At 34.3% G+C, this 24,890-nt stretch overlaps 1 protein-coding gene and 1 long non-coding RNA gene across 3 annotated transcripts in view; both read left to right on the top strand.

Annotated features, from left to right (window-relative positions):
* The window catches only part of LOC123322947 (serine/threonine-protein kinase tricornered), a 208,491-nt gene that overhangs the window by 25,815 nt on the left and 157,786 nt on the right, over positions 1 to 24,890 (top strand). The window lies entirely within an intron of this gene.
* On the top strand, positions 2,410 to 18,739 carry LOC123322949. The gene is made up of 3 exons (XR_006539232.1): positions 2,410 to 3,174; positions 6,918 to 6,921; positions 18,729 to 18,739. It is a non-coding gene; the product is annotated as an uncharacterized LOC123322949 (long non-coding RNA).

The following is a 24,890-nucleotide window of genomic DNA, read 5'->3' as shown; positions in this document are numbered from 1 at the left end:
AATTTCAATCGACTTCTCAATTTTTGTTTATAACTCAAAATCTAGGAATTATGGCTCGATTCTGTTTTCAGATTTGGTTTAGTCAGGAAAAAGAATGTGTCATCCGTTTTCTTCTAGCTCTTATAGTTCTCGAGATCCCCTTAGTAGTCGATGAATTTTGCCCAAGCTTTATAGACATTATTTAAACATTCATAGAAAACTAATAATTATTTTACTGAAAATTTGACAATAAACTTTCTCCCTCAAATATTTTCAGACCTCTGCAATTTCCGATTACCGAGAACAGTCTACTACTTTCTTATTTTAAATGGCACACCGAGTGCCATCTTACGATGCAAAGAATTAGCAGTCAAAAGATTTCCAATCCGAATAAAAAGTGACATGTTTTTCGGAAAAACCGTTTCTTCAGCTGGACTCTCTTATGTGAACCAACCTGTATATTCGAAATGTTGTTTCGTGTGAGGTTATTTTTTGTAGCTTTACAATGATCGCATCATATTCAGTTTCAAAAATTTTCAGGGCTGAATTACTTAGATCATTTCTCTCGAACTTTGATCCTTGATACAGTAATAAATCTTGTGGGTACGTGAAATTCCGAATTTACTATCTCCTGAAATTGCATGGCATAGAGTTGGCTGTGTATCAATAATTTTTTACGTCTTCACGGGCTCAACGTAGGAGTTCATTCATTAAAATTCTTCTCGAATGTAATCGGTCTCATATTTGTAACGCATTCGAAAAATAATTTTTTTCTTCCAAAATAAATATGACGTACTTGGTTATCGCACGAGTATTGTAATCGCGAAATATATATAACGATATAGTTGTCGTTACGTAATAACAATTGGGTGATATTTTGGGAAACTGCATCAAAATAAATTCGTCTTGGTACGTTTGATCATTTATTCGTTGGTAAATAATTACGGTTTTGTCGCTATCCGAGTCGCTATCAATCTGTTGAGGACGTGAGAATGTTTTGAATTATTATTGTTGACAATCTTATAAACTGATAAGCGTATTGATAATTTAGCAGTAACGACTAGCAGGTCAGGAGATCCACCTTTTCGGACAGATCTGTCTTAAAGATATAATAAAGATATATAAAATGAATCTAATAAATAATTAGGTTAAAAACACTACTCGTCGCTATCCATGAGTTTAAACCGGTGTTTCCAAAAGTGGGGCCAACGGGGCAATTTTATTGTTAAGGGGGACATTCTAAAATTGACTAGACAGGCCCTTTAAATACAATGCAAGATTTAACATAAAGTCTCTGTGCAGCAAGTCTCAAAAGCAAGGTTAAAATAGAAAATACTCCATTGAAATTATTTCGAATTTGACTTTGTTCGAGTATGTAATGCAATCTATTTGTTTTGAAAATTTACTTAGGCCCGGTATTTTCAACTTCGAATAAATTTTATTCACTGTCAATAAGTATCCGTCAAATAATTTCCTACCTGAAGGATACCTTATTTCGGTGCTTTCAGATGAAATTATTTAATGAATAACAATTCTATGAAAACACGGTATACTACTTTTCACTGATTAATGTAAAATGAGACACCGCATTGTAGAAATTGTCATAATTCCAACCAAATATTTCGTGAAAATCACACAAAGTATAACCATACATCCAGAATCTAAAAAATTCAACCAATTATGACGTACCGACATTCGATCTATGACAAATAAAATCTTATTAACGAGTTTCAATGACAGATTTATTCGATGAATAACACTATCTGAAACTGAAAAGACTGCATTTTTACTTATCCTAAGAATAAGACATATCTATCGAATAAATTTAGTTATTCGCACGTGAAAGTACCGGGCCTTAGTATGTTTCGTTAACAATGTCCTAGTGATTTCTAAAACCTCATTTGATTTATTTAAGCGAACAACTCAATTTTTCAATATAAAAATTATGTTTATATTTTATATATACAGGGTGAGTCTTTGACCCTTAAAAATATTTTAACAGTAGATTCTGAGGCACAAAGAAACACTTTTTTCCTATACCATTTTTTCCGATTCGGCCCTGATAAAAAGATATACCCATTTCAAGTTTTCACAATGAGCTGTGCCACCCCTGGAGAAACAAAATTACCTTCAGAATGAAGAGCTAAATCCGTGACACTACACATCGTGGATCTTTTGAACAGAGTTGCATTCAGCCAAAGTACCCAATTTTCCGAATATCACACAAACAAAAATTAATTGTGGATTTTGTCTGCTTTATTTCATAGAAGCAGATGAAAAAACTCTGCGAAACGTCGGTGAGTATAAAGTGGATAAAATCCACCTTGTAATTTTTGTCCTACATATATCCCACAACATACCTATATCATATACATATGGCTTTAATTTTATTTGCATTGAGATTTCTTGAAATATTTTTTGAAATTATTTTATTTTTTTTTATTTTTATTTTACAAAGAAGAACGCTAACAGGTGTGAACACCCAAAAGAAGCGCCCACTAATAATATAAAATAGACAATGCTAACAATCAGAAATAAATGAAACAATGCTCACGAACAATGTAAAGAACTACCCAAATATCCTCTTAACAGTTTTTTTGAAAGAACTTAAACTACCCCCCCGAAAATAAATCAAGGCTATGTACATAAGAATTGCATAGATCTAACATTCTCGATATAGGTGAATACTTTGCACTGTTGGTTCTATAGGTGGTCAGGTAAAATACAGGAGGTCTCCTCAGATTTCTAACAGGAACATAAAAATCAATTGAATCTAGAATTTGAGGACAATCAATTTTATTCGATAGTATTTTATAGATGAAAATTAAATCATTCATTATTCTTCTGTCCTTTAAGCTATTAATTCGAAAATGTCTCAAACGAACAAAGTAGTTATCCGGATTTCCAGGTATCAGGTGAAATCCCGTCTTATAACTTAGAAACCTAAGAAACTTAGCTTGCACCCTTTCCAACCTTTCGATATATACATTATAATGAGGACACCAAACCGAAGAAGCAAAGTTGAGCTTGCTGTGAACAAAGGCATAGTACAGCGCTAAAATTGCCTCACGACTCTTGAATTGACGGCATTGCCTCATAATCCACCCAAGAACTCTATTACTCGCACACACTAAACCATTTATATGTTCATCGAAGATGAGCTTTGAATCAAGCACAATACCCAAATCCCTGACAGTATCAGTGCGCCGCAGGGTAGTTCCAGAAATTGAGTAATCATAGTTTATTACTGACCTATTCCGTGTGAAAGAAACTATACAGCACTTTTCTATGTTCAAATGTAAACTAAAGGCTTTACAAAAAGATAAAAGGCTGTCTAGATCATTCTGAAGATCCAAGCAGTCCTGGATTGTTTGAATTATATGGTCTTTAATCATGAGAATCTTTTCATATGAATAAAATAAATTTGCTACCGTCACCTGCTTTTAACCTAGACATTATATTCGATATTTGTATCGATAAAAATGCCAGGCCACTAGGGAATGCAATCCCGATCCCGCGGGATCCCGATCTCGCGAGATCTCGTGTGATTTTTCGAGATCAATCCCGCAGCAGAATAATAACGAGATCCCGATCGAGATCGGCGGGATTGGGCCGTAGTAGTAAATGTGTGAACGGCAGACCATATTCTTCAAAATTATATTCAACAGGAGTTTGGCAAAACAATTCAACTGGTTCTTGACTGTAAAACTCGTTGGTCTAGCCAGTGCGACATGATAAGTACTTACAATAAAGTAAAGCAGTGTGTAGCTAAGACCCTGATTGACGTTTCACTCAGTTATAATTCGGACTATTTTTTCACGGATGAAGAGCATGCTGTCCTTGTCGATTTAGAAAACACATTTCAGCCAGTGAAATTGACAGTTGAGGTATTGTGCCGTCGAGATACTGACTTAGTGAGTGCCGAACACACATTACGTTTCATGATTCGAAAGTTAGAATGTCTGAAAACTCCACTCTCAGAAAAGTTGGTCGCTTCAATGAAGAGGCGTATCTCCGAGCGTCGAATAAATGCAACCGCAGCGCTGTTATATTTGAAAAATCCAAATAATTATCAAGATAAATTGGATCTATTAAGAGACAATGAAACTCTTCAATTGCCCACCAAATACATTGTCCGGAAAGAAATAAAAAATATAATTGAAAGATTATATCCTAAACAAATTGAAACATCATCAAACCTACCCTCAACTTCTGGCGATGAGAATTTACCGTCATTACCGTCAGGAAACGAAGAATTTTCTTTCTCTGAAAAATTGAATAAAACTCTTCAAGAAGAATTAGAAGAGACTCTGAAGGCATCTAAAAATCCTGTTATGAATACAACCAGTAGCAGCTTGGACAGATTAGAGTCTCTTCTAAAGAAAGATATGTCCCTTTATGAGTGTGGAGGAGCAAGGGGTATATTTTCAGAATTTGCATATAATTGATTTTCCACACTGATGCCAACTAGTGTGGAAGCAGAAAGGGCATTTTCAGCTGCTGGGTACATAGCAACAGATATCAGGTGCAGGTTATCAGACAACACCCTGAGCAATCTTTGTATTTTGAGGAGTTATTTCCAAAATCGCTCATGAATTTTTTCATTGATTATGTTATTATTATTGTTTTTGTTTTTATTAAGAAAATGATAATGAGTTGTTTTTTATGTATTTAAGAATAAAGTTTTTCTTCTAAGTAATATTTTATTAATCAACCTCATATTCACAACCAAGAAATTTCAACCACTTTTTGAATTTCTTCAGAACTACCGAGATCTCGAAAATACCGGGATCCTGCGAGATCGTAATGTCCTAATCTCGCGGATCCCGCATTCGCGATCTCGCACCGAGATTGCATTCCCTACAGGCCACCGATTTGTTTGTATAAGTTTTATTTTTAAAATCGAGACTCATTTCTGAGTATAAACGAACAGTTTACGATAAAAAATAACAAAAGAAGTTTCAATGCAAATATTGCTGTTTCATGATTTCTGAAAAGGCAGCAAGAATTTTGTTGTTGAAAACAGTGGCAGTAACGAAGTGATTTATGCTAAACTGTTGAGACAGATATTTAAACAAGGCTTTTTACTCAACCTCATTTAAAAAAAAACACATTCTATACAGGGTGTTTAAAAAAAAGGTGACCCCGTCTCTAGGATAGACAGAAAACTTTGTGAAAATTTTTTTTTTACCTATCCTCTCTACACCCTGTCTATTTTTCGTCGTAAATTTCACAAATCATTACTTTACAGAATACTGGGTCTGTATGCATCACCTGTTTCTATGGGCTTATGACGGTAATGAATTTGAGTTAGACTCAAATCAAATTCGAGACAGCCTGTATATGAATCCGGCTTTATTTGTATAGCATTGAAATATAAGCCCGTGTGTACCTACCAGAATCGCCACTTAACATTCGAGAATGCTATTTGGTATGACTGTTCACATCGGGAGTTCTTACGGCAAATGTTTGTTTATAATAAAATTTCATGCTGCGATCGACCTTCGTTCTGACTCATATGCTTGGGTAATTTTTTCAATCGACACGGGAAATAATTCGACTCGATGTAAACGAAAACGTTTACACTTCGTTGTGTGTGGGATTGGATTTGTAAACTTTCGATGAGGGCTCTCCGTCCATATTCTCAATTTCAATTGTCGATTCAGGAATGATCTTTATTAATTATGTAGCAATATGTGGCGCTACCCTAGGTCGGGTGAAAAATTATATACAGAGGGTTGTTGAAGGTAATTTTCGGATTATTCAGGCTTCCTAAGAAAGAAACCTATCTAATTGATTGATCTTCTTCGATCCGAAGAATAATTGCTCATTTTTCGTTGAAATCGGATCAAAATAGTTGAATTCCTCTTTGACCCCGTCCATCACGGATTTTTCATGAATTTTTTTTTGTTGCAGGTAAGAGATTATTTTCCTGATCGAAGTTCTTTCTTCACCCCAATGGTAAGCATTATGTGCTGTATTGAAATTGGCAGTCCAGACTGCAAATTTATTCGAAAAGTGTTTTTCTGCCATCTTATGTACTAGAAGTTGATTAATCTCTGCGTTAAGTTCGAAGAAGAGATAGAATTGTGCTAGGTTTGTGCTGCTTTGTGCCATGGAGATTTTTTTTCAATTCCATACGGTTCTTAAGATATTCCACAAAATGTATGGAATGGGCCAGCACTTTTAGCAAATTAGGAATTTTGCCTGTAATAGATTGTGCTATACCAGGGCTATATATGTACTGAGTTGTGCCGATCGAATTTTTGCAAAATTTCCTTATTTCCAAGATAATCGAAAATTAAGAAAAAATTTAGCCCAGAACTTTTGTTTTTTGTTCCTTTAAATGAGTGGATTTTTTTGCCACCTCACATGGAAAAAAAAATCAAAAGCTCTTCTTCTTAATTTTTATGCATTTGTCATACCTACAGTTACTTGCACCTTGCTCTGTACTAAGTTGTCAAAGAACCATCAGGTTTATCTGCAGATAAATTACTCTGCCATGAACAATCATTCAGGAACTTTTAAGGTGTCATTCTTCTTATTTATTATCTTCAACCTTTTTTGTACTTTTATGAGAGAGATTCAAAAGGTAATTCCTTCAAACAATACAAAAATTGAAACAATGAATTTTTACTGCAGGTAGCGTTCATTCAAGGAATCAACGCCAATATCCAGTAAATTGGAGAAACCAATTGTGAAATGAGTGAAGGAAAATAGAGAGAAAAAGGGCTTGAAAAAATAAAGCTAACACATGCGATGGTAGTCGCGTGCGGGAAAGTAACTACACTGCTCAAAAATCGAAGTGCATAAGTGGCGTACATGTAATAATATATAAAAGGAAATAAACGATTTTGTAGATGTGCCTACTGTTGGATTAAGTTAGGTTATGGATGAAGATTTTTGGGATTTGTCGGAAGTGAAATATATTTTTTTAGTAATGTGTCTGATGGATGTCAGCGTCGTGCTGACGAAACAGGTTACACCGTATGAATGAATTTTATGTGGAGAAATATGGACCTTATTCACTCCATTTTTTCATTGTTTTTCTTGCCAATAGATACTTTCTGAATGCATTATTCAGGTTTGACTTTTCACGTCCGTATTTTTTGCTATTCACAGCAAAGCATTTGCTCAAAACATTTATTAGCTCACGAACACAAACATTAATAACTGTTTAGGTTTAAAATAAGTTCTTTTATGAAACGCACTTTGTGCTTGTGTTTGCCTATCGATGAACATCACACCAGAACTAACAGAAAGGGAGAGAAATATGTTACATATTTCTAAAATATATATCCTTTTATACAGTAGGTAGGTGTATGAGTTCCAATAGGATAGTGCATGGTAACAAAGTCGAAGCCTGTGGGGATTTTCCTTCAACACTTCGATTGCCAGCACTAACATAAATCGCATATGACACATTGTCATCGTCTGAATGAGTGAAGGATTGGGTTTTACTTTACTTTGGCGATAACTTGTCTGTAATCGATTGAACTTTTATTTTTTATAACCCACCCTAATACAGGGTGCTCCGTTTTTTCTCTGTTGGTATCAACTTTCTCTTTTTAAATGGAATACCCAGTATATTATTGCATTTTTGAATTCCTTGTCAAATTTCAAGGTAACTTTGGTATGACAACCATGGTCCTATATAGCAGCGATTCTGAGATATTCGACTCTTTCCTAAAATTCTGACAGCTGTAGGTGCTCACTGAAATAGCTGATACTAGTTTTCTATCTATTTCTTTTTTAGCAATCTGATATACATATGTACATGGTCTTCAAAAAAAATTCAAAATTCAAATAGAAGGTTAATCAAATCTTAATTTTTTCAAATGGCAACCCATATTTTTTTCTTGTTCATCATGTAGAGCAGGTTAAAATGAGGAAAAATTGTATTTAAAGTTTTTCTGTAAAGTGAATAGTTTCATAAATATGGATGAAAAAGTGTATTATCCCATAAGAACCAACGATAAAATTAAGCTGATAGAATGTGGTAACTATGGAAACTGGCACTTATCTAATTGTGTATTTTTGATTTATTTTTGTGTTGTCAGAAAATTACTTGATTATTCAAATAATTTTTTTATTGGAAGCGACTACTGATTTTGAGTAAAAGAGTCTTTTTGTCTGTCATTAGTCAATCTAGTTAATTAAATTTGTCAAAAAAATCGAAGTCAATTATATAGCAGCAACACTAATTGATAATTATCGTTGGATCTTACGGGAAAATGCACTTTTTCATCCATATTTATGAAACTATTCACTTTACAGAAAAAGTTTAGATACAGTTTTTCCCCATTTTAACCTGCTCTACATGATGAACAAGAAAAAAATATGGGTTGCCATTTGAAAAAATTAAGATTTGATTGAACTTCTTTTTGAATTTTCAACTTTTTTTGAAGACCCTGTACATCAGATTGCTATAAATAGAGAAATACAGTAGAATCCGCTTATAATGACATTGAGGGGAAATGAAAAACACGTCATAATAACCGGAAGTCACAAAAAGCAAAATTGATGATATTTTTTATGGATTCAATTTGAGAGAAAAACGACAAATTATATGTTTCCTTTATTGAAAAAATTTAAAATTATCAGCTAAATATGAAGAACTTTTTCGTTTTTACAAAAAAATCTGATATATCTCGTATCGTATCAAACCTCGTCGCATGAAAAGGGGTGGGGTGGCTTGAGAAAACGATCGAGATGTCACTATAACCGGATAAATTTTCTACAAATAATATTGTTGTATCTGAAATCATGTCATTGTAAGCGACATGTCATTATAAGCGAAGTCATTAAATCCGAACCCTGTTGTAAGGAGTTTTGAATGAAACCAAACTTAACACTGCAATTGCGTCATAATAAGCGATTGGTCAATATAGCCGGCGTCATAATAATCGGATTCTACTGTAGATAGAAAACTAGTATCAGCTATTTTAGTGAGCACCTAAAGCTGTCAGAATTTCAGGAAAACGTCGAATATCTCAGAATCGGTGCTATATAGGACCACGGCCGTCTAAAGACATGGCCGGGCGCCTCAAGCGGCAACGCCGCAAAAGACGATCGTTGGGAGGTATACTACTTACGATGCTTAGCATTGAGAGATACGATATTTCGAACGTATCATTTGATTTCCTGAAGTTATTAAATGGGTTTCCCGATGAAAATCTGGAAAAAAAGGTGAAAGTATGCCCTACTCAGTCAATAAATTGAATATAAATGAAAAACAAAATTGAAATTAAACCCAATTGGTTGACTTTTCATTCAATTTATTGTCCAGCAAGAACCACGGGGAAGTGTAGGGCCATCTCTCGCCAATAAATGTGAACTCAAATATAATTCTAAGAATGAAATAACTCAAATAAAATTCTCTATATAAATAACAAAATAAATCAAAATTATCCATATAAATAACAAAATAAACTGGAATTCTCTACATAAATCTTCTATATTAATAAAAGAGGATCTATGGTTTACTTCAAAATGCTTTATTGTTCAAACGATCGCACCAAATTGGACAATTCTTTTTTTGTTGTGTTTATTATTGATAGGGCAAGGTGTATATAACAAAATATTCCCAAAAAAATGTACAGAACAGAAAAAAAGGCATTCCTTTTTCTTACGACCAATCGAGCAATCACGATGAGTTAGTTATTATTATCTACCCTAGAAATAATTTAAATGGCAAAACTAGATTTGCCGGGTCAGCTAGTAAAAAAATAAATCGGAATTCTCGAAAAAATAACCAAGTGGAAATTGATAAGGAATGAAAATTTTGACCCCTCAACTTAAGGTTTACGATTCTTTGGAAGCAAATTAAAATTACCTCCACGACTACTATCTCCCGCATGTTTCCGCTTTTTTCCACTTTTTCGGCGCGATTCTCTTTATTCGTATTCTTCACGTAATTATTGAGAAGTATGTTCGAAAAAATAGAACAGAGCGAATTTAAAATGAACTTTGAATTCAAACCACAACCACAAGTTTCTGTGAATACTGAATACGAGACTGAATAATAGAAGTCCAATTCAATGCTATGAATAGTCAGTTGACATAAAATTGATTTCTGTTCGGAACTCTTCAAAAATTTGGAAAAAGTTTCGCCGTCGTTCAAAATATATTCTAAAATAGCGCACATGTGAACAAAAATAAAACTTACAGGGTCAGTGGCAATTGACAAACCGTTTCTCTGTAGAGCATCGAAGTATTTATTATTTATTTTAGTTCCTTTTTTAGACGGATAATTACTTCTACACGATGGAATACAACACGTTTTGACCATTTTCCGAAGCAGATGATCTCTATTCTCTAGTTGAGTTGAATTTATAGGTTAGATACTTATAAAGACGAGTGTAGTTTGTTATTCCAAGGAAAATTCACTAACACCAAAATCACACACACTTTCACTGTTCACAGCACTCGAACAATCGCAATAATCCACTTATTTTTCACATTTAGTACCAGAATCAACACTAAACTAAGACGGTGCTCTAAAACGCGGGAACTATTTACCACTAGAACTGACTAGACGTATACCCCGGTCCAGTGTTGCCGCTCTTGGCAATGACCGGGCCCGGGGGTTTAGAAGGCCGTGATAGGACCATGGTTGTCATACCAGAGTTACCTTGAAATTTGACAAGAATTAAAAAATGCAATAATATACTGGGTGTTCCATTTGAAATAGGAAATTTGGTACCAACAGGAAAAAACGGAGCACCCAGTATTAGGGTGGGTTATAAAAAATTAAAGTTCAATCGATTACAGACAAATTTGGTATTTAATTTTTTCTTCTAGCTCCTTTAGTTTCCACAATAAGGTATAGGGACACTTTAACTCGGACACCCTGTACTTGATCTTTGTATGTACTTCGAATTACTTCCAGTAGGAATTCTGTTTTTCTTCTTGAGAAAACATAAATAAAACCCGTTTTCGATATAAGTTGAGTTATCTCATTCTTCAAATAACTTGGCAAGACTGTGATCGATTTAGCCCAATACCAATTCATCTAATTTTACCTCAAAACTGAAAGTCGAAAACTTTCTTGGTGAACGACCTCGGTATTCATCTCCCATTACATGGACGATTTTAGTTTCCTGCTAAATCATCTAGTCCAAAGAGATTCTACATAGAATGGTCCGACGTCAGAAACTATACCAAGTGGCCATCTGACAGTAATTACTTTTTTTGGAGAAAATAATCCGCTGTGCCTAAGCGATTTTATTCATCAAGAAACCGATAATTTTAGCATTCATGCCGCACAGAAGCCGTATTCGTAGTGTCGGCACGTACCTTCAAAGCAACGTACTATATCTGAATCATCATAATAATTGGTAGATCGCTGATAGGCGAATATCCTGAACGCACACCCAATAGCGCATTGAAGCATCTGCGGGTAAGGAATGGATTAATGTTAATGGAAAGAGTACTAGCCTAGATTTCCTTCTGTTCCTATTCCGAAATTGCACGACACAAAGCTATCAGCTCAGTTTCGGTCACGACTCTATGCTATATTTACATTCGCTGACTGTTCTCGAAAATATTAAGCATAATACAAAGTGAGTAAAAAGTAAATAAAAGTCATATATACGGTATTTAAAATTTTGTAAAAAAATATCAGTTTGTCATTCACCCCCATCGAAGGGTGGCGGGTTGTTGTGTTTTTTTATACAGGGTGTCCCAGAACTCAACGTCAAGCCGAAACGGGGTGACAGGATTGATTGTAACCATCATAAGAAAAATCTGAAAAAAAATCTATTCCATGCAGTTTGAAAATTATGGGCATTTAAAAAAACCTAAAAATTTGGTCGAAGTGTAACCATTTTTCGGTAATTGTGGTAAATTTTTATTATTTTTGTTCATTTAAGCTTTGGAACCGTAACCCTAAATAACATTTCTAGAATCACAGTGAAAAATAATGACACAATTGCCCCAAGTTTCTCAGAATTAATACTATTTGTTAAACTATGAATTTAAAAGTTTCAAAATTTGTCGACTTTGATAGGCCCTCCTTAAAAAAAAAATGTACTAGAGTGCCTTGGCAAATGCCATTAAAAGTTGGCGCATTTAATCAGGATTGTAAAATGGTACAATATTTGTTAGTTTCATACTAAAAAAAAGAAGACAAAAATAAAAACCTCAAGTAACCCGATTTTTGCTAACCCATTCTACTCAGTCAAAATGTTTTTTATTCGCACAAGTTTTTGGTAGATTCTTAATTTTATGGCAAAATGATGAGAGAGATGGATAGATGGAACCTACCAAGAACTTGTGCGAATAAAAAACATTTTGACTGAGTAGAATGGGTTAACAAAAAATCGGGTTACTTGAGGTTTTTATTTTTTTCTCCTTTTTTTTAGTATGAAACTAACAAGTATTGTACCATTTAACAATCCTGATTGAATGCGCCAACTTTTAATGGCATATGCCAAGGCACTCTAGTACATTTTTTTTAAAGGAGGGCCTATCGAATTCGACAAATTTTGAAAATTTTAAATTCATAGTTTAACAAATAGTATTAATTCTGAGAAAATTGGGGCAAATGTGTCATTATTATTTTTGACTGTGATTCTAGAAATGTTATTTAGGGTTACGGTTCCAAAGCTTAAATGAACAAAAATAATACAAATTAACCACAATAACCGAAAAATGGTTACAATTCGACCAAATTTTTAGTTTTTTTTAAATGCCCATAATTTTCCAACTGCATGGGATAGATTTTTTTTTCTGATTTTTCTTATGATGGTTACAATCTTGTCACCCCGTTTCGGCTTGACGTTGAGTTCTGGGACACCCTGTATATCAGAAATGGATAGACCTTTTGTTGCTGAGGTTGATTTGGTCATTGAAAGGTTTTAAACTTAATAAATTCGAATTTATACTTTTTCAATGTATATTTGGTCAATGACAATTTATTTTAAGTGCGATTCATATTATTGAAGTGTTATAGACTCGGTTATAGAAAACATGTATAATTCAGAAACTATGGGTAAAATTTTTCTAAATATCTTGTGCAAGAAAAATTTTGTTATTTTCGAGAACATCGGAAGTTTAATTGAAAAAAATCAATATTCATTCTGTATACAAAGATTCCCGAATTTTTTAAAATAAATTATAGGTCATTACGTTTTCGTTTCGGATTTATAGGGTGTTGAAGTGTAATTGGAAAATCAAAAAGAAACAGCGAAATTAATCTTTTTGGCTAATAATTTCAAATAAGTTTTGATACAATGGTCACGTTTATTGCTCGAAATTTTGTGCACCCTACTTCTGATTTATACTTCTGAGCTTCCAATATTCGAGTTATCCATAACATCAATGAATGCATCGTTTCGTTTTGTCACGGCCAACTTGTAACAAAAGAGTGGATTGACCTAGGGATGGAACAATAATGCTGTGTGTACTGTGAATTTTGGAAAAAATGTGCCGGTTTTTCAATTGGTTTTTCAGTTATACTTTACACTCCGTAAATTCCAAACGAAGCCTTTTTGGCCTCTACTTTATCGAGAAAAAAGGATTACTTTTCGATTTGAATCCATGGTTAACGTATGGCGTTTCACTTCCGGGATATTCTGTATATACCATGAAACAGATTATAGAGTAGAAAGACAGGAAACGCCCTCATGCCTCCAGTCTTAAAAACTAACACATTTGACGATGAGATGGCGCTAAAAACGTTCTGTCAATACAGAAAAACTGAAATAACAGTTTTCTGTTCTATATATTTCAATTTGCAATTTATAAAAAATTTACAAAAAATTTACAAAAATTTTAAATTATGGACAACGAATAAAGCGTTGACTAGGACACAACAGTATATATATTTCACTAGGACACAACTTTCACTATGACCAATACGTCAAAGGTGTTATTTCTGTGCAATAAGTTGTTTTGAATTGATGAACTCAGTTGAATTTGTACAATTTATATCAGAAATTAATATGAAACAATATTCTATATAACATCATAGCATGCAAATTTCAGTTACTTACATAGTTTTTACGGAACAAAATTAAAAAAAAAACCTTACAGAGGTACCTATACAAGACCTAAGACCTGTATGTTAGCCCGTCAGTATAGTTTCTTTATTGTTTTTTATGATGCCCCTATACAAATTGATTAATGAATGAACAAAACAGTCACAGTAGGTTTCATAAAACTTTGACTGTCCAATCAACAATTTGACAGTCACTCGATTCCCAAAACGAAATCAATAAAACCTTTGCATTTCTGAATATATTGAAGGAGTAGCAATTCAGAATCTTTGAATGGACGTATGAAAGTCATGAATTCCCCAAAATGGACCTTTCATTCAAGGGATGCTTTCTGCATACAGCAATTTACGTGGATGAACAGTCCTCAACAGTAAAATGTTCACTGTGCATGGTGTAGTCAGTATTGATTTCTGAAGTCTTGTCTTTACGCCATGAAAATTTTATTTATTTCGGTGCACTGAAAATAAAAATCAATAAATGACCGAGTCACATGTTACCAATTTTAGTTCTTACATTTCCATTTTCCTCAGTGAAGTAAAAATCTTAATTTCGGAAAATCCATTTTATTTGATCCGCAGTTTTTCACCATTCAATAATTTTCGAACGATATTTAGGGTTTGTCACCAAGAAATAAGCCAATAAAATTCAATTATCAGCAACTAGATGAAAAAAAGGCGGTACTAGAATTAAAACATTCTGACCATCTGAAATCTCACAAATTTTCATGTTTCTGCGAACTGCCCTCGCATTAATATTTTAACCAGCTTTAGGGTCCTGAAAACACATTTGAAACATAGATGGCGCTCACATCACTTAAGTCGCTTCGTTTCCCATCTTTCTTATCTCTATAATCTTTGCCATAAAATTTTGAACACCAGTTGAATCTGCCTTTTTTTTTGGTTTTTACGAAATATCTTTCCATTCCTATGTTCGATAGTCTTTCAGATATCAGATTTGAGTAGGTCTTGGAAAAAACTATCATACTGATCGTTCACTTTTGAATTTTGCTCAATGAATCCAGTGTTTCGCTTACGTGAAACACCCTGTACATATATGGTTCTGAATGTAAGAAAAATATTAACGTAATGAACCATTGAATTATTTTTTCGCTCAATAGCGCATTTTTCCTCTATTATCTGGCTACGTTCCGCTTATCGTGATAGTAGATTGCGTATGTCAATAACAGCTTGACATTTGGAGTGTCGAACATGATCTCACGAAAAATGGCGTTCTAATGCGGAAACCATTATATTCCATCATCATCCTTGAGTTATCTCCTGAAAATTCTTGTTTTCGTCTCTGAAAACAATGGAAATGAATCACAGCGGGTCGTGATTCATTGAAGTGCGTGCCGTATATCTGCCCCAGTTCCATGTAACTGTTTTCTCTCTGCCTCCAAGTGGTATTCTTGCACAATTTCCAGTATTGTGGCCGTTGTAGACCCGGAGACAAAAGAAAATTAATCATAGGTTACGAAACGAATTTAGGTCGAGATTAAATCGTTACTTACTGACAGACGAATGGAGGGGGGGACGTTGATCCCGGAAATGAGAGGAATTTCCCGATCTTTATCTTCCGAAAATCACTTGCAAGACGATATAACACACTACAATTGACCGTGTTGCATCCTATTTGTAATTGTTATGGATTATTTTGATATAATATCAGGTAGATTATTTCTTCTAACAAAAGAAGCCTTTCGGTAGGCGCTGGTCAATATTCAAATTAACGGAAGACATAAGTGTACAGGGTGGGCAAAATTGGTGATACCTGAACTACAACTTTTTTTACCCAACGACATAGAGGAAAATGAATGTACCATTCATATCGTCTTTTTTCGAGAAACTAATAATGTCATCAACTCCATTCCTCTATCTTCTTTTGTTTTCGAGTTATAGGCCAAAATTGAAATTTGGGCGATTTCAACTTTGGTCATTATCTCTGTCCCTGTTTGTGCTAAGATGTTGAAATGAAAACATCATACAGACAGTTTTTTGATAGCAATCCAGTGGCGTACTTTGATTTTTTTCAACAGGTAGGTATATTTGCTGAGCTATAACATCGTTGTGATGTTTCTTATGGAAACAGTAGTTTAAAGTGAACCAGAAAGAATCGCCATTTTTTTCCCGTTTCAGAAATATATCATATATCATACATCGCCCTCATATTCGTTCAGATATTATGAAAAATATAGTTTGTATGTGAATTTTAAATGATTGAGTATTAAGTAGGCTGAATCACAGAATAATATCTCTCTACGCATGGTTCAATTATTATTTTGCGTTTGAATACTTGATTCAATCCTCCATGGTTTGATCTCGGTTTAGAACATTTAGTTATTACTGGCGGCATTATGGAAATATTCGAAAATTACGAGAACGTAATCAACCGAATGTTAGGTATTTCAAACAGTTGGCAGATAAGTTCGCTGTGCTTGGTTCGTTCAAAAGCCACGTTCGAGGAAATATTCGTTCAGATATTATGAAAAATACAGTTCGTATCTATGTTAAATTTAAAATGAAGAGTATGTGAGCTGAATTATAAATAGAGATCAAACCATGGAAGATTGAATCAAGTATTCAAACGCAAAATTGTAATTAAACCATGCTTAGAGACATATTATTCGGTGATTCAGCCTACTCAATCATTTGAAAATCACATACCAACTATATTTTTCATAATATCTGAGGGCGATGTATGATGTATGATATATTTCTGAAACGGGGTAAAAATAGCGATTCTTTCTAGGTCATTTTAAACGACTGTTTCCATAAAAAACACAACTTTATGTTATAGCTCAGCAAATATACCTGTTGGAAGAAATCATAGTACACCACTGGATTGCTATCAAAAAAGTGTCTGTATAATGTCTTCATTTCAACATCCTAGCACAAACAGAAACGGAGATAATGACCAAAGTTGAAATCGCCCAAATTTCAATTTTGGCTCATAACTCTAAAACAAAAGAAGGTAGAGGAATGCAGTTGATGGCATTATTAGTTTCTCGAAAAAAGACGACATGAATGGCACATTCATTAACTTCTATCTCGTTGGGTAAAAAAGTTGTAGCTCAGGTATCACCAATTTTGCCCACCCTGTACAGCATTCAATTGTAAATTAAACCTTTTCATTTTTGAGATGTAACTGATAATTTGTTAAGAACGTAATTCGATTTACCAAATTATCGCACAGATATATTAATCTTTGCATTGGATTGTATTGCTTGCTTGCGGTTTTCAGAGCATAACCTTGCAACTTTCGTATTTCTCAATGCGACGCTTCCATTCTTTTTATCAGTGGAAAATAATTATTTCGTGACTACGAAATTCCGACATATTTTATTAATGAGCTGAGTTTCACCGGGAACTCTTGCCGCATTTATGCTGCTGGAAATTGCTGGAAATTCAGATAGTCGAGGTCTAATGGTGGCTAACGATTGATGCAGTTTTGAAAGCGTATTCCTGGTCGTGAACTAGCAAACTAATACGGTATAGAACAGGGGTGGGCCAGAGACCTATTTTATATTATTCTTGTTAGCAGGGACCATCTGTAATAAACCTGTAATAAATCTGAAAATTTTATGGAGCTCGATGCAGCCGTTCGGTCTTGACGATTATTATTGATTCCATCTTTTTGGAAAGTTTTCAATAGTCACCTTTCGAGTGGATTATCCCTCAATAACAATAACCGTAGATGGAAATGTGATACATATTCTGAAAGAGCAACTCTGCTAGTAATAAATCTGAAAATTCTATGGAGCTCGATGCGGCCGTTCGGTCTTGACGATTATTTAATTTATTCCATCTTTTTGGAAATTTTTACGTATAATCACAATTAAAGTTTGCAAATAAAAGCTCGAAGGTTATCTTCAAAAATGAATATTTTTGCGAAGTTCTCAAAATTTTGAGCAAGTTTGTTTTGACTGTACCACTGATTCTATTCACTAACGCCATCTATTATACAGGGTGTTTTCAAAAGTGAGGCTTTTTTTTGACAGAAGGTAGAACTCATTAAAATAAGTCGTTCAACCGAAATTTGTCTATATAAAATATCCAGGATGGCTGAGATTCGACAAAATTTCATTGAATTTCGAGAACGGGACTGTACAGGATGGGCAAATTTCGATGTTTTAGCACTACAGCTTTTAAGCCAGAGGAGATAGACAAAATCTGATACCCCATTCTCGTTCTCTTTTTCTGAGAAACTAACAAGAGTAGTTGTCATTTTTGTCTACCTTCTTTTGTTTTCGAGTTATAAGCGAAAATTGGAAAAATGGCGATTTCGAAATAAATTTATATCTCCGCTAATACTGATGATAGAGTTCTGAAATTGAAACATTATACAGGCACTTTTTTACGTAGAATCCAGTGGCGTGCTCGCCTTTTCAGCAGGATTTTTAATTACGAAGCTATTACCCAAAGTTATGTTTTTTTAAATGGGAACACTAGATTTCTGTGCAATTTTTTTAAAGCTTAATCTTTACTGATTTCAAAAATATATAACATCATATGGTTTGCATCAATATAAATAATAGAAAATGGTCAAAAAAATATTTTCTCAATATTTCTATGGTTTCAACATTTGACGAGCACAGCAAAATAGAGCTTCCTATACAAGAGCAGTTTCCTTTCGGCAATGTCATTCTTTCTATGCTTTTCACCTATTTTCACAAAATTTCAATCTTTGAGAAATTGAGTAAGAAGCATAGAAATGAAAGGACTAATAGAAGTAGACTGTGGTAATAATAAGATGCTACATTATTCTATTCTCTCTATTCTCTTCAAAAGTTGAAACCATAGAAATATGTATAGAGAAAAAAGGTTTTTTACCATTTTCTATTACTTATATTGATGCAAACCATATGATGTTATATATTTTTGAAATCAGTAAAAATTAAGCTTTCAAAAAATTTTATAGAAATCTAGTGTTCCCATTTAAAGAAACATAACTTTGGGTCATAGCTTCGTAATTAAAAATCCTGCTAAAAAGGCAAGCACGCCACTGGATTCTAAATAAAAAAGTGCCTGCATAATGTTTTAATTTCAGAGCTCTATCATCAATATTAGCGGAGATATAAATTTATTTCGAAATCGCCATTTTTCCAATTTTCGTTTACAACTCGAAAACAAAAGAAGGTGGCCAAAAATGACTGATACTCTCGTTAGTTTCTCAGAAAAAGAGAACGAGAATGGGGTATCAGATTTTGTCTATCTCCTTTGGTTCAAAAGCTGTGCTAAAACATCGAAATTTGCCCACCCTGTACAAGGTGACTCCGGCAACGCAAGAACGAAACAAAACATAAACATATGGCAGGACAATGAATGGTTCAGTACCAAGTTCATCGGATTAGATGCATCGGGTCACTTTTGAGAGAATCATAATTGTTGTATCGTGCAATTTAGGGTGAAAATAAACGAACAAAATCGAGGCAGTTTCTTGAAAGTGCTTATGTTAGTTATATTAAAAAAGTGCTATGATGTTTGCCCATTTCATCCCATTTTTATGACGATTGTTGGAATGTTCGAACAAGAAGATTGTGATTGTTAAAAAATTCGCGAATAATTTAAACGAATTTTATTGGTATTATCCATTTTTTACACCTGTGTCCTAAGTCTCTTCTATCAGTTGGTATCGGAATGAGCCATTTCATAAAATCGTGTAAGTTAATAAAAAATAATGAGAACAATTCGGCAATCCTAAGTTTCCATTTTCATTACCACATTAATATCGAACGAGCCAATAACCTAAACGAAACCACATGGACGAATCAGGATATAAGTTTTTCTCAACTGCTCTGCGATAATTCAGCTAAAAAACGGTCTAGGGTCGTATAAGGATCTATTTCAGTAATCATTTTCAAATTTTTCATTTCATTTTGACCAGTTTTACCTTATGTTGAAAAAAAGCCTCACCTTCTAATACACCCTGTATGCCGATTCCGGGTCGGGACTTCTAAAGTCATGTACCTTATGAAACTTCTGTTATGTTCGTTTTGTTATTATATGGGTGGATGTGACATGTTTTTTCAAGAAAAGAACTTCGAATATGCTGAAACAACGAGTGAACCAATCTGTAAAATTATCAGCGTTTTCACCCAAATTTCAATTGATTGGAAGGAAACAGTCAACTAAATGAATTTTTTTAAGGCGTTTTCTTGGAACAATAAATGCCATCCAGTGCTGGAAACTCATTGTTCAACGAACAACGATGAGCCACTCTCACGACTGGCATTTTTCTCATTACTGTTTCGAGATTTAAGTCACGATACCGATACTGGGAATTTGCTTGTCCGTTAAAGCTCGGCGATTCTTTTCGGCTGAATTTTCGAATGTGAATCACGATTTCCGGATATTCAGTGCAACTGACCGAACCAAGAGGTTCTTCAACTTTTGTCTAGAGATTATTGTGAAATCTTCAACCCGGTTTGAGATCACAAATTTTCAATAATAAACCCCTGGAGTGGAGCAGGGGTAACAATCATTTATTGGTCACTTCAAAAAGAGAAACTGAATATCTTAAGTCAGAAACCACTAATTTATATGGGGATTTCATTATAATCCAATTCACTCAGTTCGTCATGTCGGAAAGTCAGAAATTTTTTTATTCGTTAAACGGAAAAGGAAATAAAAATTTTTTTCATTGAACAACAAATATTCATTCATGTTGTCAACTTTCCGAGGTGAAATTATTTCTCCTATGAATTTCCACATGAAGAAATTTCTCGAAAAGTATCACCATTGGCTACAATTCGTATCCTGGTGAAATTGAAAAAAGACGTTCGTAAAGTGCTGCCATCTTTTCGATGAAAGTGGAAACTATTGTAGTTTTCTTAACTTCTACTTATCGTTCAAGTGTTCTGGCAACACCTCACATTCTGGTAGTCTTTCTGCGAAAGTTTCGTGGTATGAATTCTTCTTAACAGTTTTTAATTTTGATTTCAAAGAAAGAACGAACAGAAAATGTAGGGCATTATTTTCACGCCGGTCTGATGCTGTTTGTATCAGTAATCAAAATTTCGTACACCATAAATTTATGGAAAAACGGGGATTGTTGAGGCTCTTGCACTCGCCCGTTTCCTTATTTACATCAGACAGCAATTCGTCGAATTCATGTCAAGATCAAGGTTGTTATAACTTGGAAAGCTTTCACTGAAAGATTGATGGTACAAGTCCGGCGAGACATATTTGCGGCGCGAAAAAAATATGCTGGCACCGATAACATTTCTTATTGACGTAGTAAGACAGAAATTAGAAGCAGATCGTATTGATCGGAACGTTCCGAGCGTAATGAGTCGCGACCTTGACTTGAACTTGAAATGTGAAAGTAACAGAATTTCGGGTACAGCTGTGATGGTCGTTTCTGATTGTGTAAAATTTATTGGACAATTTTTCAGTGAATGAGGCCGATTTAATGTTCAACATATTTAATACCCGTCGAGTTGAAATGAGAAAAATCGATGAGATCGATAGGATATGACGTTATTAAGTTGAAGTCACGGAATGGCTTAAAATTGATCAGACAGGCCTGCAGCTGACCTTACTCACAACCAGACCTACATGGAATCACCACTCATACCTTCGTCCACTAAAAAAAATATGCTTGCACCTGAAAGAATGTTATTGTCACGAATTTTATTGTTCAGTTAGTGAAAATGAAAAATAATAACAAGATATGAGGAAAAATCGCAAATATTGTTCCTTGCATGCATGACAGAGATAATACGAGGATGTATTGATATCTAGTCAGCCTAGAACAGTTCCATGCATAAAAAAAATATTGCGTTACCATAGCAACGAACATTAACTCATTAGAAGTGTCAGTGTGAAGTTTGAGGTCAAGAAAGTAAACCAGAGTTACGCAATAAATTAAAAGAAAGAAGATGTCCACCGAAATTGTGAAAATCGAAAAATTGGAGTATCGAGCCATCATCAAGTACCTTTATTTAAAAGGGTTAACAGGTAAGCAGATTTACGAAGATATGCTTAATACTCTTGGTGATCAATGTCCTTCGTATGCGACCGTGAAAAATAGGACTGCAAGCTTCAAAAGAGGTAAATTTTCCATTGAAGTTGATGACCGATCGGGACAGCCAGTTTCTGTGTCAGTCCCCGAAAATATCGATGCAGTTCATGACATGATTTTATCAGATCGTTGAATTGGGCTAAAACGGATATCTGAAGCACTGAATATTTCATACGAACGCGTTCATCATTTAGTTCACGTCAATTATGACATGAGAAAAATTGCTGCAAAATGGATCCCCAAATGTTTGAATGTTGACCAAAAGCGTGCAAGGGTAGAAGCATCGCGTTCGATCTGTGCTCAATTTGAAAACGATGTAGACTTCTTAAACCGAATTGTTACTATGGATGAGACTTGAGTAAATTTCTACGATTCAGAAACAAGGCAACAATCGATAGAATGGCGACACTCTGATTCTCCAAGACCTAAGAAGTTTCGTGTCAAAAAATCTGCTGGAAAAGTTCTTGCTTCAGTTAAAATACTTCTACGAGTCCAAGACTCCCCTGTAGAACAGATCACCATGTGCTTTTGTGTGCTATATTCAAAGCTTTATATACTCGTCAATTTGTGTCTAATTTTTTTTACAAATTTCAAATAAAAAATATGTAGGTATATCAAGTCCAACATCTTATTTTATTAATATAAATTGATTCCAAACCTCGTTCCAAACAATGTTTCGATGAAAAATAACATCCTGTACACAAAATAGAGCTCTACTTTTGTTTTGTCGCTCAGAATTTTTTTTCTGATCTCGAATTCAGTTTTTGTATTAACAGTACGTTTTCAGCGCTATCTCATTGTCAAATGTGTTTTCACTGGCCAAAATTGTAATCGGTTTTTAGCAGTAGAGATATGAGGGTCATTTCCATCTTTCTCCTTCACCAGGTGGCCCACCCCAGACGCGGCGCTCATTTTGAGGTAGTAAATAAAGATATTTTGAAAATCTTTTCTTGTGGTGTGTGTAGGGTGTTCAAAAGCACAATTTAAAATTATCATAAATACAAGGTCTTCGAAAACAAAGATGTAGGCCAAAGTTACACTTTTTTAAATGTAACACTCTGTATTTGACCTCAAAAATGGAATGGCGAGCTCAAATTATGATGATATTCTTCATATCACTTTATACCTTAGAATTTATATTATTTACGAGATAATTGCGAAAATGGCTTACTAGTTTTGAATTAAAAATCGAAAATTGCTCAGAAACTATCAGGTTTAGATGTAGGAAAATTTTATGAAGATAGTTTCGAAATTAATTTTTACGTTCAACGAGATATAGAAATACCGGGTGTGCCATTTGAAATAAGAAAGTTTTCGACGATTATTTGTAGTTGATGTTTGAGAATTAATTATGATCACTCTGTAAATTCCAGAGTTGAAATTTTCTTTTATATGTAGGAGTAGCCAACTTGTCTACTCGAAAAAATTCTGTCTGTATCGCTGGCGTTTTTTTTATTAATTGCTTTTTAAAAAACTCCATATTTCAAATTTTTCGCCATTATCTCGTAAAGGGTGCTTCTGAGCTATAAAGTAATCTGAAGAAACTCATCATAACTTGAGCTTGCCATTCCATTTTTGAGGTCAAATATAGGGTGTTACATTCAAAAAAGTGTAACTTTGGTCTATATCTTTGATTTCGAACACCCTGTATATATGACAATAATTTTAAATTGTGCTTTGGGACATCCTACACACACCACAAGAAAGGATTTTCAAAATATCTTCATTTACTCCCTCAAGGGAGCCGCGTCTGGGGTAGGCCACCCGGTATAATAATCTTGGGCGATTCCACTCGCCACTTAATCGCCAAGCCACTTCAGACTGGACTACTTTCCTTGATTATCTATTAACTAATATGCCATCATGCCTCCATTTTTATTCGTATAGTCCATTTTTTTTACACAGATTTCAAAAATTCCACTCGCCACGCTACTATATTCTCGCTACCTGCGCGCCTTCCCTGTATGTAATGTTTTCAACGCAAGTTATGACAGATTCTTTGTTCGATATCTTCATGTTTTATAAAAATTGCAAAACAGCCAACGATTGATTGAAAAAATGGATAACTGTCTTCGTCAATTCCTGTTATTTCCTTGACAGTAATTATATGCGATCGCAAATTGTATAATTTTTTGTCACAAGGATGATGTTGTTGAAAACATCACAACCTGTGAGACGAGAGCGTGCTCTCGAGGAAGCAAAAACTCGCTGTTCCAATCTCGGACTGATTCACATCTCGAAACTGAAATCTTTGTTTCTCTGTAGAACGTGCTCTTTGCTTGTTGTAATGACCTCCATATTTTGCGTTGGAGGTAGAATGTTCTCATCGAAACCCATTATTGACTGGATCATTTCAGTCGCACCTACCAAAAGTATCGATATCACTTATTCTTGAATTACACATCATGTGATTGGATTCGTTTTTTTATTAGGTAAACATATTTGACGATTGAAATTGAAACCGGGAAATTCTTTGAATATATATAGTCTTTTGAATGTCAGCTATACATTTTTGGTTATAATAAAACAATATAGCTTATATGAGTTTTAACAGGCGTAGTGTAACGTACCATACAATTTAGCGTATGATACAAGAGCTTAGGGAAAAAACGCAGTAAAAAACCCTGTCTTCCCGTGAATGGTGTAGTGATGTAGAGAACCAGAATAAACTTATAATACTGAAGGGCTTCTTTTCATAAAATTTCTTCATCCTCTCCCATCTCCAACTTATGACTGAAGCAAAAAACCAAAGCAGAAAACGAGGAAGAGAAAGTAAATAATTCAGCCTTCATCAAACCGATTCGGAGACTTTATAATATTTTAGGAAAAAATAATTAATCATAGTTAAGTACATAACTTGTTCTCCGATCGCACTGAAAAGAACACCAT

The sequence above is a fragment of the Coccinella septempunctata genome, chromosome 1 (assembly GCF_907165205.1).
Source record: "Coccinella septempunctata chromosome 1, icCocSept1.1, whole genome shotgun sequence".
NCBI classification, from domain to species: domain Eukaryota; kingdom Metazoa; phylum Arthropoda; class Insecta; order Coleoptera; family Coccinellidae; genus Coccinella; species Coccinella septempunctata.
Note: the sequence above shows the minus strand (reverse complement) of the source record. Positions and strands in the feature narration are given on the sequence as shown.